General features: G+C 50.5%; 1 protein-coding gene across 1 annotated transcript in view; it reads right to left on the bottom strand.

The window, feature by feature from the left end:
* LINGO1 (leucine rich repeat and Ig domain containing 1) overlaps positions 1-19070 on the bottom strand; it is a 154816-nt gene that overhangs the window by 99400 nt on the left and 36346 nt on the right. Inside the window, exon 3 of the mRNA XM_027712288.2 lies at positions 4360-4402. The gene's annotated coding sequence lies outside the window, so the exon portion shown is untranslated. The remainder of the gene's footprint in view (positions 1-4359; positions 4403-19070) is intronic.

Genomic DNA, 19070 nt, shown 5'->3' with positions numbered 1-19070 from the left:
TGACCCTCACTCCTCCTCACACAACCCAAGCCAAAGACATCTTTTGGAGTTGCCCAACACTGCTGTCCTCTGCTGCCAGACTCCCAAGGAGTGCTGCCTGCTGCCTACCACTCTCTCAACAGGCACTTTGGCAACCCAAGCTATTATTTCCCAGGCTGTTGAATTAGTTCTTGCACTGGCATCACCAGGCACCTCCGAATTCCCACATCAAGTCTCAGTTGTTCCCCAGCTCTTCCCTGGCATCTCCACTCAACAGCGGCATAAGCCAGTCATATTTTGGCAAAGGGGTGACTACAAAGCCCCAGCTGTAGCCCTGACTTAAAAAAATACAAGCATGTGAAAAGAATAAGGCAGCCTGGTGAAGTAGGCAGCCTCAACAAGGCTGAGCAGTGCTGACCACTGGGACCCATCCCCAGGGTTAGGGGTGGCACCCATGGAAGCCCTTTCCTCCACAGCAGCAGCTTGCGGTGAACATGCAACCAAGCCAATTCTTTCTCTGCATCATACCCCACAGGCCCAGGAGGATTAGAAATAAGGACGAACATCAGGTCAGACATGTCTCCCGCTCACAGCCATGCACGCATCTGCCTCTCCCAAGAGCTTGGAGTCACAAGCACAGCCCCCAAAATCCGCTCTAACACATGTGGGTGAGGAGGGAGCAAAATCCCCTGGTCGGCCCAGAAGGCTGAAGGGTCTGAGGAGGAGGCTCAGAGATGCTCAGATGGAGCTTTCCATCCTCTCTCGCTCAGCTGACCACGACTGCTGGTGCCTGACAGCCAGAGACCCCATGGGGTCCTCACAGGCACATGTTGAAGGAGACCAAAACACCCTTTCTCCCTCCCCAAAATGCCGTGTTTATCTGAACACCAGCTTATGGCAGATCTAAGGTAGTCCATTCCCTTTTGAGTTAAGATTTAAAGTTTTAACAAAAGCAACTCAGTGGTTTTGCCTAGGAAAGCTGTTGGGAGCACCAGCAACTCAATCTCTACTGATAAAAACCTCTTTTCTCTAAAAAATGAGACCATAAAACATGGGCAACACAGAACCTCAGATTGCAAAGGACAACAGTTTTCCTGCGTTTCTGCTGGGCCACGAGGAAAAAAACCCACGTCTGACAACATCTGCAAAGAGAGTCGTCGTGAAACCCTCAGAGACCAGCAGGCAGAGCAGGTTCCCAGCCTCTTCCACCAGCTGGGAGCACAGTGAAAGATGCCATCAGTCACTGTATGGGGCATTTACCTTGTACTTTGCTTTGCTGTCCGTTATTTTGCATGCCCAGGAAGTACCTGCCACGTTGTCAGCAGCCCCCTGCGAGTTCCAGGAGAGCAGCCCCAGCGGATCTCTTCCAAGGTGCTCCCATCGACTACAGGGGGACAAAGCAATCAGGGAGCAGACAAGGAACACACGGCTTTCCCATTGTGGAGAGACTGCTGGGATTTGTTGGAAGGCATCCAATTAGTTAACAAGCACTCCAGAGCTGAGTCTGGTCTGGAATCAGCAATTAATTACTGCAAGGCAAGTGAGAGTGAATATATTGGAGGAACCTGCATCTGTCCTAGGGATGCACCTAGGAGAAGAGGGTGTGCCCAGCAAACCCATACTGAAATGGAGAGGAGCAGCTGGCAATGAGCAAGCAGGATGATGTGACTCCTGAAAAGATGCACAACACTAGGAGTGAACACCACAACTGGTCCCCGTCCCAGATGTCCACTACCAGGAACTGGCACTGCTTAGAGCCTCCAGCTCTGGAGCTGGTCTTCCACATCAATCCCAGCCTGTCACAGGCAGCACATGTGCTGTGGGCACACAGAGGGTGAACACTTTGTTTCTGATGAGCAGTGATGGAGTAATTAAGTGAACAAGACACATCAGCTTGGCTGGGCGCCTCCTGCTTCCACCCTCCGCAAACACCACGGTTTTGGAAATCCTGGAATAATTCCCTCATATTCATTTTCCTCATTAGTCTTCTGCTCTGGGTTCCTGAGCATGCTCCAGTGCAGGAGGGCACATCAGCTTCCAGGTCCATGGTGGCTCAGAGGAGCTGGGCTGTCACCAGAAACATCAGCCCTCCTGGATGCAAAAAGTCTCCCACCAGGTTCTTCTCATTGAAAATCAATGTCTGGGCTCTGGGAAGAAGGAGAATACCTCCTTCCAAGACATTCACAGCCAAGCCTCGCAGCTCCTCGTTACCATCCGCCTCTCCGGAGCGTGTCCCCATGCAGCAGGAGCTGCGGAGCAGCTCTGCATCCAGCCCCTGTAATAAATTAGCCAGGGATTCGGGCATTTCGGCACAGCTGCCTCATCCTCTGCCAGCATGACAATGTGATTAATTTTGGGTGCAGATGAAGCTCATTTATCAGAGGCACGTGATGGCCGCGCAGGCTGCAGGGCCGTGCGGGGAGCCCCAGGGTGCGGGGCAGAGCGGGAGCAGAGGCAAAAGGCAGGAGGCAGGGAGGGAGAGTGAGGGGCCAAGCCTGGGGCATCTCTCAGGAAGGCTGTTTGCCACGTCGGCTCATGATTAAGCATGCTGGGGAAGAAGAGCCCGTGCAGGAAGAGAGCTTTTATCTCTGCTAGCACACATGGCCGCATCTGGGGAGAGGTGTGCAACGGGAGGGGCGTAAGAGGATCGGGGAGAAGAAGCCATGAGCCGATTACCATGCTTCAGGAGAGGCAATTCCACCCCCACAGCCACTTCTCCCCCCACCGCCCCCTCGTCCAGGCCATTTTCCACTTTCCCCTCTTTTCTGAGGACTGACAGGTGCTGTTCTCCCTGTCCCCACTCTGCAGCCACAGACACTTGCTCTTTGCTGCTGGCAGGAGCGTGGCCAGAGCTGCTCCTGCAGGAATTGTCTGTGGAGACAGAGCTGTTAAGTTCACTTCCCAATGTAACACAGCCCTGACAGAGAAAAATCACTTGGTCAGTTCATCCACCCATTGGCTGGAGTTTTGCCATGTGCTGGAGTAGCACCCAGCACAGCAATGCTGCTTGCTCAACACGGCACAGGTCTCCTGAGGGCCTGAGCTGCTTCCAGCTGAGGCTGCCAAGGTCACAAGCAAAGCATCACAGATCAGGAGTCTCTCCACAGTTTTGGAGTGAGGAATAGCTTTTGTGGTGGGCTGATGCCACGCCAGATGCCCTCCAGTGAGATGGATGCACAGAGAGAGGACATCAGGGCAGTCCCCAGGCACCGGGATTCACAACCTGCACTTGCCCCTTGCCATGGTTAGATACGCTCCAGACAGTGGTGTTCCCACCCCAGAACAGGTCTGTCTCAGAACAAGGCCATGCCAGCAGCACCCAAAACCCTGAGATCACCATAACAACCCTCTCTTTGAGAATTTTAGGCCCCAGCTAGCGAACCATTTGCTGCTGAAGAAAAGAAAAACCCTCAAGTTCAACGGGGCCATGCAACCCGGGACAGTGGTGGCCAATCCTTGAGCACACGACTGGTGTTGAAGCCTTCCGTGGGACTGAATTATCAACCCAACAGGTGGCATCAAACAGAGAAGCTGCTTTTTTGATAAATACATATTTTTTAAAGAGGACAAAGGTGAAGATGACACAATACATGGCAGCTGTGCTGATTGCAAGACAGTCCTGCTAATTTATCCCAGCACAGAAGCAGGACCCTTTCTGCTGGGTTAAAGGATAGAAAGCCCATAGGGATTTTAGAAGTGTGAAAACATCAAACACTGGATGGCACAGAGACTGAAGCCCAAGAAAGACCAGAAATTTTATCTTTTTACCCACTGAGTCCCCCAGGAGAAAGTCAGCCAAGTAGCTGGTGGCAGAGAGAGTGGCCTGAGAGGAGCCCATTCCTGGAAAGGTTACAGGTAACAACACTAGCTTGCAACCAGGACTGCAACCTCTGACTTTTACATTTCTTCCAGGTCCTAAATGCTCCTCTAAGCGTGGCTCCTCTGCAAAGGTCCCCAGGCAGGCTGTGCTCTCCTTCCACCCATCACTTCACCTTTTTGTTGTTCCAAAGGACGCCAAGTCCCACCCAGTGGCAGAGCCCTCCCGGCTTTTATTGCCATCATTGTGCCAATCACTCAGTTGAAGTTTTCAATTCCCATCTGACAAAGTTTACCCAGGAAGGATTAAAGATGCCCACACAGTTTCCCTTTGTGGATTACGGAAAGGCAGTGATAAATGTATTTCAGCCTATTTTTACACAGCGGGGAAATAATCCGTGCTGGGGTGAAGCATCCCGGGAGCTGGCTCCTTGAGAGAGGCTCACTCAGGCTCTTACACCTGCCTGGGGAGCAGCGATGGTGCCTGGCCTCACTGCTCCACCAGCACCACACAATGCTTTCACACTGGCATGCACTCAGCAAGGAGAAAGGGATTGCACTTACCAGAGCCGAAATCCTACAAGGACCTGCTGGCAAGGCAAGGAACCTGGAAAGGAAGAGAAAGAGGGATGTGGTTCAGTGGGTTGGCTCTGGACAGCAGCAGGTGGTTTAGGAGGGTGACTGGGGAGTGTTGGTGGGGCCCAGGCCCGCAGGGGTGGGATGGGGCAGGTTGTCCCACGGCAGCACCCTCAGACAGGGCTGTGCCACTGTGAGCAGGAAGGAAGTGACCTGCCCTTGCATTGCACCAGGACCATCTAAATTAGTCAGGGCCACCTAAATTCACCCAGCCCTGCTCTCCAGGGTCTCCAGGTGCTCAGCTGGCACTGGGGGTGCTGCAACCTGCTGCACACAGTGGGAACTCACCAGGGGATTAAGGAGCCATTCGCTGCTCCCGTCCTGGTATGAACACGGGGCTGCCCCATCAATGTTCTCCTCTCATCAGCTCCTGGAGCACACCATGCAAATCAGTGCTAAGGACTCACAACAATGCACCTGGGAAACCATAAATATCTGTGAAAAATCTCTCCATAAATCCACATGAAGGGGAATTTACTGCGCTTTCTTTAGAGATTTCTCCGGGTGTTCCCTATTAAACCACTGTGCTTGTTTGCATAAGTATTCCTCAGACAGTAAAGTCTTCCCTGCCATCAGTTATCAGCTCTGCAAACAGGAGCAGCACCAGGCATGGGACATACAAACACCCAGCTGTAAAGATGAGGGACTGGCTCCTCACCTTGAAAAGAAATAAAGGATATTAATTGCTTAGCGTAACCACAGCACGCTCCCAGCAAAGACAGGGTGAACTGGTAGCCCTGACATGTACAGAACATCTGGGAAAAGGGAAACAAGCCAAAAACCTCTTGGTATGCTCTCAGGGTGTGCCATACAATGGCAATGCTATGGCAGGAACAAGGATTTTTCACATCCTTGGGGAAAAAAGTATCAAAAGGAGAAGAAATACACAACTGCTGGAATCAGCCCAGCACCCAAAGAAATTGCTGTAATACATTGTCCAGCCCATACCAAGGCCACTATAAAAATTAGAGAAGGAAATACTTTAGCTGACATAGCCTCAATGAGTACACTTCCTAGTGATAATACATCAGTTACCAGGCCTCCACAGCATGAAATGATGACCCAGGGCCTTATTAAAGGAGTTCAGATACCTGCTGGTCTCATCTGATGGATGGTTGACCCAACACAACATATATATGCAGAAGGGTGTTGAAAATAAGAGAAATATGCTTAATGGTATCAGCCCACGCCTCTGGAAATACAGGTACCTGATATGCAACCTGGAGATGTAATTTTAATTAACGTGTTCTCATGGAAACTCAAATTGGAACCCAAGTGGGAAGGACCAGATACCATCTTACTGTCTCCCTATTTTGCTGTTAAAATTTTAGGAAAAGAAAGTTGGATACACCATTCTGACATCAAGCAGGTGGTAACTGGCCAGCCAGCTGACGAATGACTGACTCCTGGAAAAACTCTCACATCAACCAAGAGTGGAGTGGGACATCTCACTACTCTTGGTATTACTGACTCTGTTACTGCCACAGCATGGCTAAGGATAAAAATGATGGATGGTCCGGATTAGTGGAAAGTTAAAAAAATCCAGAAGGAAGACAGTTTTCCTAGATTACATAGGAACAAGGTTCCCAATTCCTGAAACACCTGATGGGAAGGCTCTCACTTTCAGTCGTCAATCAGATAAAGTTTATAATTTAGCCTTGACAGAGGGAAGCAGGAGGGACAGGTCTCATTGCCTCAGTAACATCACTTGCTGCTCAACACTTAACACCAGTTGTTACAAGATGACAGATAATAGTTTAAAAAGTAATAGTAAAGGTTAATGTCACTTGTGGAAGTGTTGACCCAGGACTCACTACCCTTTCTCTGCTCAGCCCCCTTCAAAGCAAACAAAAAGGGATGCAACTGGTACTACAGGGACAGGACTTGGAGTCCTAAATGGTATAGATGTTGAAGTACTCCTAAATAAACTAAGTGCAACAACAAGTGATTTAAGCAATTAGAACACCCATTGTGATCCTCTCTATTAGTACTGGGGACTAATCAATGGCTCTTATCTAATAGATTGCCTCAGTGGGAGAAAATTAATAAGAGGGACCACCAGCTGATTGTAGAGACACTTGGATTGGTCCAGGGCAATCTTTCACCCACTCTTAGCTGTATCCACACTCAGCTGTGGATGCACTCTACAGTGGCACAGGAGGGTGCCTACATGAGGGAAGGTAAAGAAGGCACCTTACCCCACAAAGATCTGAAAAGCAATTTGGGACAACACAACTCAGTTTGAAAGAGAATTTCAATCCTCCTGGTATTTGGACAGTTATGACCCCATAAAAATAAGGTCACAGTTTCTGCCTCAGTAATGTAATGCTTCAGTATACACCATATACCCAATTGTTGTTTCAAATCACAATGGGATCATACTCCTTCCAACTGAACATAAACTATGGATAACACAAAGCAGACACATATGGCTAATAGTTGGTGTTGATGGGAACAACAAGGATTCATTTGTAAAAGTAACACCATTAAAGCCCAAGACATGTCTTGACACTGAGCAAAATATTTGTCATTTTTGAAACATATGCCAATGAAAACCCTAAAACTACACTTATATATGTTGGAAAAGGATGTGTTTTCTTAAGGACCCTTTGTGGTTTTATTTTTGTAGGTGATATTACTGTACATACAAGTAATCATTCAAATATTTGAATTTGTAACTTTACTGGAATTATAGGGTATGGTTTTAATTATACAGCTCCTGTTACATCCCACCAGTTGTTACAGTCTAATTATACACTAGTTAAAGACTTGTTACCTATTTTGACTGGAATTAATCTTAATGCCGGTAAGGAAATTATCACAACGTGGTGACTTACATGAACTATTAAAACATATATGAATTGATGGGAAAAAAATTCTAATCACTGCACACCATAATGTGGACAAAATATGGTGCGTGTTTGAAAGAGGAAAAAGAGATGGAGAACACTGGTGGGAAACTCTCCCAGGGTGGTCATCTGCAGCCAGAGGAATTTATAACCTCCTGCTCCACCCAGTGGTAATCGTACTAGCTTTAAGTCTATTAGGTTTGGTGCTTGTAATCATTTTGTAGATACGATTATGCAAACTGATCATGCTTTTTGAAAGGCTTTGCAAGCCTTGCTAAATGTATTAGCAGGAATGCTTAAGAAAAACAAAGGGAGGATTGTAAAGAAATAAAGGATACTAATTGCTTAGCATAACTTCCTTAGTGTTAGTAGCTAGATGTGCTGGAGCTTTAGGCCCCATTTTCATCAGATGTCACCCCGTGCAGCTCCTGCAAGGCTGCCTGGAGAGCATGTTGTATTTCAGCTGTGACATTTCTCTGCGTGTTGAACATATCCCTATCATGGCTTCCATGTACTTCTGCAGAGATGGGTGGGAGACAGGAGAAAATGAATAACACGTTTCCTTCCAGCATGAAATTGTGAGCGTGTCCTCCTCTGAGTGCAATTCGTGTGTATATGACTCCTGTAGTCTGGCTAATACTGCTATGGATGCTGGAGATTAAGGGATTTGGGGCTGTAAAATCTATTTCACCCATCCAGGCCTGAGAAAGGGAATGCGAGCAGGGAAAAGGTCTTGCAGAAACCGCTGGATGAAGCAGGGTCTGGCCTGCAGGTGACCATCCCACCATGTCCCCTTGCTGCTGGGGACCTCCCCCAGGCAGGTCTCAGCTTTGAGCAGCAGGGACATGGAGGAGGGCGAACGCAGATGTCAGGACCACAGCCCCTGCAGCCACACCCCCAGGGCTGATCCCTCACCAGTGGCTCCCAAACCCAGCATGCCACCATCAGGATGCTCCTGACCCTATGCCAAGCACTGCTGTCACATTCCCAGAGCACAGAGCCCTCCCTGGTGTGGCATGGTGAGGGCACAGTGGACACAGTGAAAGCCTTAAATGGTCACAGTGCTGCTGCTGAGAGTGCTCTCCAGGCCTGGGAGAAGAGCTGTTGTCTCCGAGTCGGAGAGCTAATAACAACACCAGAAAATTTCTGCTTTGGCTGAGGCAATGGTCTCTCTCTCTGCCCCGTGGAGAGGAAAGCTGCAATGCTTCCCACTGGGCTGGACTGTGCTTCCAGCCCCCAGCCCTGCTTCACCCTGGCTCCTCATCAGGGACTTGCCCTGGGATTGCAGGCTGAGCTGATGGGGGAAGTATCCTGCCCCAGAGCAAGAAGCTGGGTAGCAAACTTCTTTGCAGCCCTCAAATCTAAGGAAGTCTCAAAAATAACTCTCCTATAGAGTCAGAATCCTTCCCAGTTCAGAGCAGGCACAGCCCAAGCCCAGCCACCATTCCTGCCCAGAGGGGAAACCATGGCAATCTCCCTCCAGCTCCTCCAAGACAGTGTAATATGAAGCAGAGCAAATACTGAGTTGTTCTGAGAGCATTGAGGAGTGAGGCAGAGCAAGGAGATGGCTTTAACCCTAATGTTATGAGCTCAGACACAGCCTTAAACATCCCCAGGTAGCAGAGGAGCTATCTCCACTTTGATCCAGATTTGATTCAAAATGGAGCATCTCCCTCAGTATCACCCGCAGGGCAGCAGCGAAGCAACCTCATTTTTCTCTGCTTTATCCCTTTTGCCACCCACTGTGTGCCTGAGGCCTCAGAGCCAGAAACCCCGGCTCCCTGCACTCCTTGGTCATGACGTGCTGGGGCAGCCCCCAGCTGTGGGTGCATCCCCCTCCTTAGGCACCCCTGAGGCTGGCACTGCCTGCCTGCCCTGCCCTGCCCAGCTCAGTGCAGCCATGGCAGGGGGGATGGTCCCTCCCCACACTGGGGTGGGGATGAGCCAGCACAGAGACAGGGAAATGAGAACCTGCCGGGGCATAATGCCAATTCACCGCCCATTAACTTCCCACAAATCCTCCATTCCACAGCCTATCTTCCGTCCCCTTGCTCCCCCTCCTCCTCCTCCTCCCAGGCTAATGGTCTTTTTGGATGTGAAGACAAACTGCGTGGGTACCCTTGGCTGTGCTTGGGAGCCCTTCTATGGCAGTGTCTCTGGGAAGGTCTGATAGGAGACATCCCCGGCACCCCTTGGGCACCCTCCCAGCACCCATGGGCGATGGGACTGCCCCACACAGCACAGCTCACTGCCAAACGCCCTCCTGCTCTTGTGGATTGAATGTCAGACTCTCAACATTAACTTTTATGGCGTAATATACCCAGCACCAACCCACATTGCCAAGAGACACCCCAAAGCTATCACCCACATCTGGATGGGAATGATTGTTTAAACACCCCCCACAGTCCTGTGCATACGGGATAGATTTACTGTCACTTCTTATAAAATTAGGGAGGGATAAAACCAAACAGCTGAGCAGCAATGTCTGCTGGGCAGAGCGGGAGCAACACCAGTGTGGCTCAAGGGCTTCAGCTAAAAAGGGAGCTCCAGAATAAACACCAGCAAAGCTCACCATGAGGCATCTTTGCTTACAGCTCCTGCATGAAGAGCGGATTTGACCTGCAAGCCCTCCTGACCCGCGGAAGCCCAGCAGAGCATCAGCTGGGTTTGCATCAGCACTTTCTGCAAGCAGCCACATTTCAGTGGTCCTTCCTCACAGGGCAGAAGGGGCAGGGAGCTCCCCTGGGAGGTTCAGTGAAGTTCCTCAGATCAACAACAGACAAAAAGCAATGACAATGTAGCTCAGCCTGGGCTGCCCTCCCTGCCGAGGCGCTCACTGCACTGCCTGCCACGCAGGAATTCAGTGGCCATCTGCAACACAGAGGCAACAGCAACCCTGAGACTGCCCAGAAGCAGCTTCAGATTATTCCATGCACCCTTGTTCCCCTCGACCCAAGCTGTCCCTTTCCCACCTTCTTTCCCTGGGAGCTACATCCATGGGCCAGCAGCACTGGCTTTGCAGAGGAGATAGTTTTCACCTGGTCAGCAGAGAGCACATATTTTACCTGACAAACTGAGCTCAGCCCAAACCTTAGTTTTCCACCAGAAAATGTCTGCACAAGAAATCTGCATCCAGTCCTTTCCATCGAGAGGCACAGCTTCTCACATGAGGTAGGGGTTTAGAATACAGAGCGTTCCTTAAGGCAGCAGAGAAATGCTGGACCAGAGTTAGTGGCTGGAGGCTGAATCTAGACAAACTCAGACTAAAATAAGGCCCAATCGTGACTGTCACAAGGACTATTGCAGCCGCTGAGTTAGGAGCAAGAGGAATACTCAGTCTTCAGCCATCTCAAGGGAAAGAGAGGCTGTTCCTCCAAAGGAGGTGCCATAAGGATGTGTACAAGCAACATCCAAGAGATGTAAGTGGAGTACAACTGTGAAGGGGCTGGTTTCCACCAGTGCTACAGAGCTGTAACATGATGCTCTGGGATGGCACCAGCCTTTGCTCTAGACAGCAGATCACATCCCCCTCTGGCAGTGCTGAGGCTTGTAAGATGGGAAAGAAAAAGCATTCCTAAGCCCAGCTAACCCACCTATGAGAGCCCATAGCACGATCACATCAGCAACCATAACCCCTGAAGCACCTCCCAGCCCTCACAAAATTTCCCTTCATTGCGGCTCCCACCTTTTATCTTTAAAAACCACAACAGGCAAGCTTAAAAAAAGCATGACAAATAATCCAAGGAAAAGAATACAACAGCCTTTGAAACCCCATCCTACAGTTGAAAGGGAGGGATGGAGGCAAGGCAAGAAAGACAGTGTAAAGCCTCATTACCATCAGAAATCCTCTCTCCCTGCCCTTACCTCCCTGCTCATTTCCATATCACAGGGGACACAATATCTTTCTTCTCTTGAAAAACATCCCATTTTTTGCAGAGACTGGCTGTCCCTACTCCCAGCACTGGCTTATGGAGCTGGGGAACAAAAGCAGGCTCACACCTGCCCTGACAGGCAGTGCCTGTGTGTGAGTTTCCAGGCCCTTATCAGCCTCTCGGGAGCAGTTTTTACCATTATTATTATTAGTCTACTTTATCTTTTTTTTTTTTTCTTCTTAGCTTCAAGATCCTTTAGTCAGTCAAATTATACTCAGAGTAACAGAAAGTAGCCGAAAATAAAGCATTATAAGGGGTTCAGGAAGTTATTTTCATCTCAAGGAGCACGTAAGAAAGGTTGACAAGTCTTCATTCTGCTCTTACTGGATAATCTGTAGGTTCCTAGATGATATGGGGAAAAAATTAAATGCATCAGAAGAAATTACAGGAAGAAGTAAAACTCAGGTCTCTGCATAAATTGAAGTAATGTGCAGCTTGGCTGACAGAGGAAGGCACTGGAGGGTGAAATGTCCGTGCCAGGAAGGAAAGGGGTGGCCACAGTGTCCAACAGGGCTGGGCCAAGGGTGCTGAGTGCAGGGCAGAAGGGTCACTCAGCCCCCTCCAGCAGGTCTTTCCTCCTGCTAAGTGGACCTGTCACATCCTTCCAGTCCAGGACATCACAGAGCAAAGCAGCTCAGCAAAGGGGAAGCAAAGCAGCTCAGGCATCAGTCAGCATCCTGCACACTGCCCCGGATCGCTGGCTTTGTCCTGCTCCTGTGTCTGGGTGCTCCGATCAAAGCTAAAAGCATCAAGCCAGGCACGGCAAAATTCTTCTGCCAAGACTTCAGGCTCTTGCATTTACACACATAGTGCGGAGCCCTGGGAGCTCCCAGAATTCACCCAGCAAGCACGGAATGCACGGCTGGGAGCAGAGCCAGGGTGCTGAGGAAGGGGCCAGGACCACAGGGCGATGCACAGAGGGGAGAGCAGATGAGGAACCATCTTCCCCCGCCGCTGGCCTTTGGGGGTTAGAGATGGATGCAGACAGCACTGAATTGCCAAGGGACGCAGGTACCAGCTGCAGGTAGGCACAAGGCAGTTCTGAATAGCACAAAAAAAGGTGCACAAAGGCATTTGCAGCGTGGGACAGCCTTTCTCCCAGCAGTTGTGCTGAGAGCAAGGGAATGGGATCCCCCTCCCCACAGCGAGGGCACGGGGGTCCGAGGCAGCCCCCTCCCGATGTGGCAGGGCAGCCAGCCCGATGCCTCTCCAGCTGTTCGGCGACTGAGCCACGTGGTGCCGAGGCGGTGCTGTCACCGGTGATTGATGGCACGGTTCAGGAGGAAATAAATTCCCAGGCTTTCGCAGGAGGTGAACTGGGGGGTGTATCCATCTTCAAGATGCTTAATGAATGTGCCACAGCCCGCGGAGTGGCAGCAGATACATCTCTGCAGCCAGCACTCCCCACGCTGTTCCTAGTGAGGTTCAGGCACAATTTAACAGCTTCTTATTGATTTTATTTGTTTCCCAGGCCCTGGCAGTGTCTAGATTGCCCCAGTCCAACAAGAGCCCCAGAGTCACAGCGGGGACCCACACTTGATTTTCCCATCCTGCCCCTTGTCCCTGGAAGAGGCAATGCAACATCACCATCCCCAGAGCAACCCTGGGGACAAAATCTGATGTTTGGCCAGAAAAGATGCAGTTTTAGGTTTTTTGAAGCATATTAGATCCAGCTCCAAAAAAACCCATGATGCAGTATTACTAGAGCATGGTGAGCACTGACACAGCACTGGGGGAAATGCTGCCCCACACTGCCCTGGCACCAGGCTTGGGGTTGTACCTTTGGAACTTAAAGCGAAATAAGGACCTTACCAAAGACACCCTTGCAAGATGGACTTTGGAAAGTCCTAGCTTTTATGTAGCATAGCAGACCTTAATTTTCAAGGCAAGAAAAATGGCAATCAGCAGTTCTGGCATGTGGCGTGGCTTCGTTTTTCCCTCTTTCCCTTAGGGCATTAAAAAAAGGAAAAAGAAAGAAAAGCAGCAAAGAACAGCAGAGACCCAGCTGACCTTTCTGGCTAAGAGACCTTGTCTGAATCACTGGATGGTAACAATGAATGAAATGCCAGTGCCCTGCCTTATAAATACCAGCTTCCTCTTGGGGTGAAATGCCAGCTTTCGAACATGGAAAAGCTGCAAAGAAAATGTCACCCTCGCCAAAGTGTGAAATGCCAGCCTGCTGCAAGATCCTGGCCCCATGCACAGGGAGACAGGCAGGCTAATGCCTGCTGCTGGGTCCCCAACCTCCTCCCATTGGGGGCCTTCTCCAAAGCTCCATACCGTGAAGGGGACAGGACTTCAATGTGGGACAGCCAGAGCCTCAGTCCTCCAGCACTACCTTCAGCATCGCAGCAGTGAGCTACTCAGAAAAGCTTCCTTGGGGATTTGGGTTTTTTCTTCCCTTTTCCCAGTGGCTATGAGTTGGTGTGGCCAGTGAGACAAACAAATCATGTTTAAAGAACGGTTCAGACAAGCCAAAACAGTTATTTCCAGTTTTCCCAGTGAAATGAAAAAACAATTGAGCATAAAGAGATTTTGCCATCTAAAAAGTTTATCACAACCCAAACTCCTAGTTCCCAGGGAGCACTGTTGTCGCTGGGTTTAATCCTATTTATTAAACACAGGAAACCATCCAACATACTGCCCACGTGTCAAGAAATGCTTCCTGTGAAGCTGGTGATATTTGTAACATCTCCCATACCCTTCCCAGGGCCGAGTTTGGCTTAATCCAAAAGCCATGTTCTCCAGAAGCTCATCCTTACTTTTCCCTCCACCTGGCATCCTCCTGCCTCATCTTCCTGGTACCAAAGCCCCATCACCAAACCTGTGCCAGCTCAGGGCAGCACAGCAGGAGGGACAACCTGGGAACCCTAGGCCATCACTGGGAACTGTAGTGCTGCAGAAATGTAACTAAACCTTCCTACCTGATAAAATTACGTCGGGAAATGAATGAAGTTGCTTTTTGTCATCTGGGAATTGGAGCTGTTCTCTTTCCCCACACCCACGTCTTTTTTTTTTTTCCCCGTAAATGTGTGAAATAATTTTACCACCCTTTTTTTTTTTTTTTTTCTTTCGGTTACTCCTTCTCCCCTCAGATCTCGCCCTTCCTAGCATTTGAAAATAGCTCATGAAAAGGAGGAGGAAGGAGGGGAATGAAAGGAAGTGTGTGGGGATGCAAGATGGAAGGGAAGAGAAGGGGAAAATACACGAAGAGTGAAAAACACATGTTTTTCAAAGCAAATCAGAATGGCTGCTTCGACTCCAGCACCCATTCTGGGAAAGGGCTACTCATCTGGCAAGTTTTTTAAGACTATTTGCATCCTGTCATTTGTTAGGCAACACCTAGGAAGAAAGTGGCACAGCATGCCTGCCTGCACCTGCCTGTACCTCATATGCAGGCAGCCGTCCCAGCCGGGTGCTGGACTGCAGCAAGAAAACGTGACCTTCCAGGGACCCACGTATTGTTTATGGTTAGAGCTGCTCGGGAACACTGTAAATGGATATTTTTCCTTGCAAAACACTTGCAGCTGGGACTGAAATGGTTGGGAAAACCACCTCAGGTTTGATAACCTGCTGGTAGAGCAGCAGCACGGCCCCAGGCCACCGCTCAGCCCCACAAAACTGACGGCAGGGCACAGGGAAAGGTCTCAGATGCCTCGGGCCTCGGAGGGGCTGGGGGCTGAAGGGTTTTTTTCTCCAGCTGGCACCAGGCTGGTAACCAGGCTGCTCCTGGCTTGCAAGCAAGGCAAGCCATTAGCACCGGAGTAGCTCCAGGGGTGGGTTTGTGCCCGACCCCTCTCCCTGCCTGCCAAGTGGGAGATCTCCACAGGAAATGGTTTTAATGCATCAGCCTCCATGTGCATCGAGTCCAGGGCTTTCCCCCAAGTGCTTCTCTGTAATGGATTTAACCCTTGACCCGGAGAGATGCTGCCCTCACAGAAGTCCCCAGGGAATCAGAATTCTGGTTCCTCCACAGCGTTCCTGCAAGGGAAAGGCAGCCAAGGATGGGCAGCCCCAGCAGCATCACACCCCTAATGCAAACTTTCTCTAGCCTTGGCAGTGGTGGGGCTGCTGGCACAGGAGGACGGATGCTCAGTGCTAGGGGAGGCATCCAGTGCAATCTTCCCCTCCCACATCCCTTGTCTCCATTTGATATCTCTTCTTTCCCTGCATGGCATCTTCCCCCCACCTGCTCCTCTCCTCTGGGCAGTGGTTCTGGGGCCAAAGGGATGCTTTCCAGACTTTTTCTTTAAAAAACCCTAACAACCTAATTCATTGCAAAGCAACCACTTCACGTCTGACATGGAGGGGATTTGGGAATTTACGTTAGCAGCAGCACAGAGGGGAATCCGTGGCTGGAGCAGCAGCGGGAAGGCTGGCAGCCGCAGGCACTGCCAGCACGGCTGCTGTCAGAGCCCTGGGGAGCCACCCCCCAAGCAGCACAGCTCTGCAGGGATGCACAGACACAGTGCCAAGTCCAAAGGAAGCTTCCCATCCCAATCAGGAGCATGGCAAGCACTCCTCGCCCTGACAGCATCAGAAGCCAAGAAGGGAACTACGTCTCATCCTGTGCCACACCTACACCGGGAACGCTGGCTTGGGGTGAGCCTCAGAGAAGTGGCAACACAGCAAGGAGAGCCTGGCTGCCCTGGGATGGGTTCAGGCCAAGCAAGAGCATCCCCACACCTGCCACGAGTGAAGGCAGGAGTCTCTGCCACTGCTTGCAGCTCCCTCAGTAGCTTGGGGGGGAGGAGTTCACCAAGCCTGATAGGCAGTGATGCCCCAACCCAACAGTCTGCAGGAGCCGAACAGGACCACCTTGAGATGGCAGTGGGACACTGAACATTGCTCCAGCCGACACCCAAGCCCAGCAATCTGCTTCTTTCCTTGGGGGATGTCACCCTGCAATGCTCTCTCTTCCCACCCTCCCACAAGGACACTCATTTTTTCCAGCTGAGCTGAGGAACAAAAAAATCATCACCCACTCCAAGTAGGTGGGTTGTCAGCGGCCAAGGGAAAGATGCACTGTGTTTGGCGATGGTCCATGGAGCTAACTCAACAAAGACAGATGATAGGCAGTGAAGCCACCCTTTCCAATAATATCACTGTGTGGCACACGGATCACTCTTGCTCCAAAGATCTCCAAGGGCCTACTGTGAACTTCATAATACCCCTGTTTCCAGCACACAGGAATGCTGCTTGCAAAGCTAATAATTTTCTAGGGTTTCTTCATTAGCCTTTAAACACTCTGCTTCTGGCCTCCTGCATTCCCACTAAAGGCCCTGGGCCACATCCTGCTCTCGTGTACAGCAGTGTAAATGTGTGTATTCACACCTGAAATCACGTTATGGATGTTAACACCAGCGTACAAACATCCTCTCGGATGCTCACAGGCACATTGCTCCCTTCACCTCCAAGGTGACAACGAGCCTGCAAGACCCCCACCCCACCTCATCAATGTAACCTGGGTCTGACACAGTTCCTCCTGCAGAACCCCACTTTTAACTCCAGCAGCTTGCATGAAATCCCTCCTCTCCTGAGCTCAACACGAGGCATTTCAACCACTGAGCCTCAAAATCAGAAGCAGCACCTTTCAACCGCCCATCCCTTCATGCCACGAACCAACAGGCAAACACTGAAATACACCTTAATCCTCGCTTGCAGAAGAGCCTCTTTCCAGAGCAGCAAAATTATTTTATTATAGGAGAAGTCCAACTAGGGACAATGCTGAAAGCCCTTACAAGCCATGTGCAAATAACCACACGTTAACAGCCAGGCAGATGGCAGAGCAGGCCAGAGCAACACAGACTTCAACTGAAAACACCAGCTCTGCCCAAGGCACGACCAGCACTGGGCTTTCCATCTGTCCAGAGTCCCCCATCCTCCTTCCTGCTTCCCAGAACCTGCCAGTGCAGTCCCTTCACGTTTTACCCTGCTCTGGGGCTCTGCAGCTCTCCCCTAGTCCAGCCCTGAGAGTCCACACTCCTCTGCACACATGTGACAGCATCAAAAAACCTTCTCAGGTTTCAACACAGAGTCCCACAAGTGTTTTAGCTTGGCCAAACCAGATTTTTCCCAAGAAATGATGTCTTGGTGGATGTTTTCCAGCCAGCTAGAAAGGCTCACAGTGCCTGCCAGCACTTGCACTGCTTGGGTGTTCCCCAGGGGTCTGGACCAGACCTGGCACAAGAATAAAGCAGCATCTACCCTGGCTGGGAGGTGACTGGCTGCAAAGCTGGCAGCTCAGTCTTACAAAGCCAGGCCAGACATGGGGTTTCCATACTCCACAGCTCCCAGCCCTTCCACATCTCTCACTTGGGATGTAAGGTGGCAGGGAAGCGCAACAGCCCAGGATGAGCCCAGCTCTCCCACTGCCACCAGGCTTGGATGCGGGGCTGATTATAGGGATTAAAAACCAGAACAGCAGCAAGCAGCAGGAGGGATGTGCTGGCAGGGGCCAGGCTCACTGGCCTGCAGGATGCCATGGGGGGATCTTGAAAGTAAAGAAAGATCTGAGCGGGCATCGCCGCCTGGCTCCCTCTCTAACGAGGGACAGAAACAACTCACAGTCAGCAAAGAGCTTCCAGATGAAAGCAGCTCCATTCCTGGGATCTTGTTATTATTTCACAGATGTTTCTCACATACCTTTTCTTTATTGTTATTTTTGTAAGGTCACGCATTGCTCTGGATAAATGGGGCCTCTGCGGCGGCAGGAAAGGCAAGACAGCTCCTGGGGGCTGCCCATGGCACTGGCAGGGCCAGCACTGCCCAAACGCACAAACTCCATCTCTGAGGATGCTAAAATGTATCAAGCAGCAGGCCTTGGCAGCAAAGACCCCGCACAGGACCTCAGCCCCTTCTGCTCCTCACCAGCAGGATGGGCTCTTCAATGGCTGGTTCCTCTGGGGAATTGCTGAAAAATCCCAGTGTGAAAAGCACTAGCAAAGAGCAAACTGTTGTGACCCAGCCTTTACCTCTGCCTCCAGGCAGAATTGCCATAAGACAATCTGAAATCCAGGCTGAGGAGATCCTGCCTGGTCTGCCCCGAATCTGGCAGGGAAAAAAAAAAAATCCTCCCTCCTTGAAAAGCTAAAGCTACTAAATGGCAGTCAGCCACAGATCTGCCTGTCTTTGCAAAGCCCTGAGTGGAATGGCCTCAGCCAGGATCACTGGGCAAAGGGGCCATGCAGGGATGGGTTGTCCTCCTGCCCTAAGCTGGGCACCCAGCCTGGTTCTTGGACTCTCCCAAACCCTTACTGAGCTTTTAGCACAACAGCTGAGTGGCAAGAGAAGACTGAAGGGGGGAAAGAGAAAGGATTAAAAATAGATTCCAGTTTTGTTTCAAATATTGTAAAATAAAAGGTCCTGCAGCAACCATTGCGGAACCAAAAAGCACACCCGCATCTTGGGCCGCAAGACAGCTCAACAGCAGATGTATTTTTCATTAAAAGACTATTTAATATTGCAGGTTCCTGCTGAAGACCTGCTTTCTTGACTCTGGCTGATTGCTGGGGAACAACTGCTTTCCCCTCCCTTGCCTGGTGGAGCAGGGCTTTGCTCCCACAGCCCCGAGCATCCCCTTCTGCACAGTGTCCCTGCTTTGATGTCTCCAGGAGCATCTCTGTCCCCCACCAACATCCCCTTGCACACACTCAGCACTAGCGAGAAAGCCCCACATCCAGACAAGGTGAGTGGTACAGTGCCATCAACCTGGCAAGTGAAGGCAAACAAGAAACAAATTATCAGGCATTAATAGAAAAGAAAAATTAAGGGCAAGAACGGTCCCAACTGCACAAGCCCAACGGTTGGCAGTAAAGGGAATTCATTTCCCCCTAAGGAGAGACAACTACAACTAAAA

This window comes from Pipra filicauda, unplaced genomic scaffold (genome assembly GCF_003945595.2).
Source record: "Pipra filicauda isolate LSUMZ 115617 unplaced genomic scaffold, ASM394559v2 scaffold161_size1661140_pilon, whole genome shotgun sequence".
Taxonomy (NCBI): Eukaryota; Metazoa; Chordata; class Aves; order Passeriformes; family Pipridae; genus Pipra; species Pipra filicauda.
The sequence above is the reverse complement of the archived record's forward strand: the minus strand, read 5'-3'. Positions and strand labels throughout refer to the sequence as shown.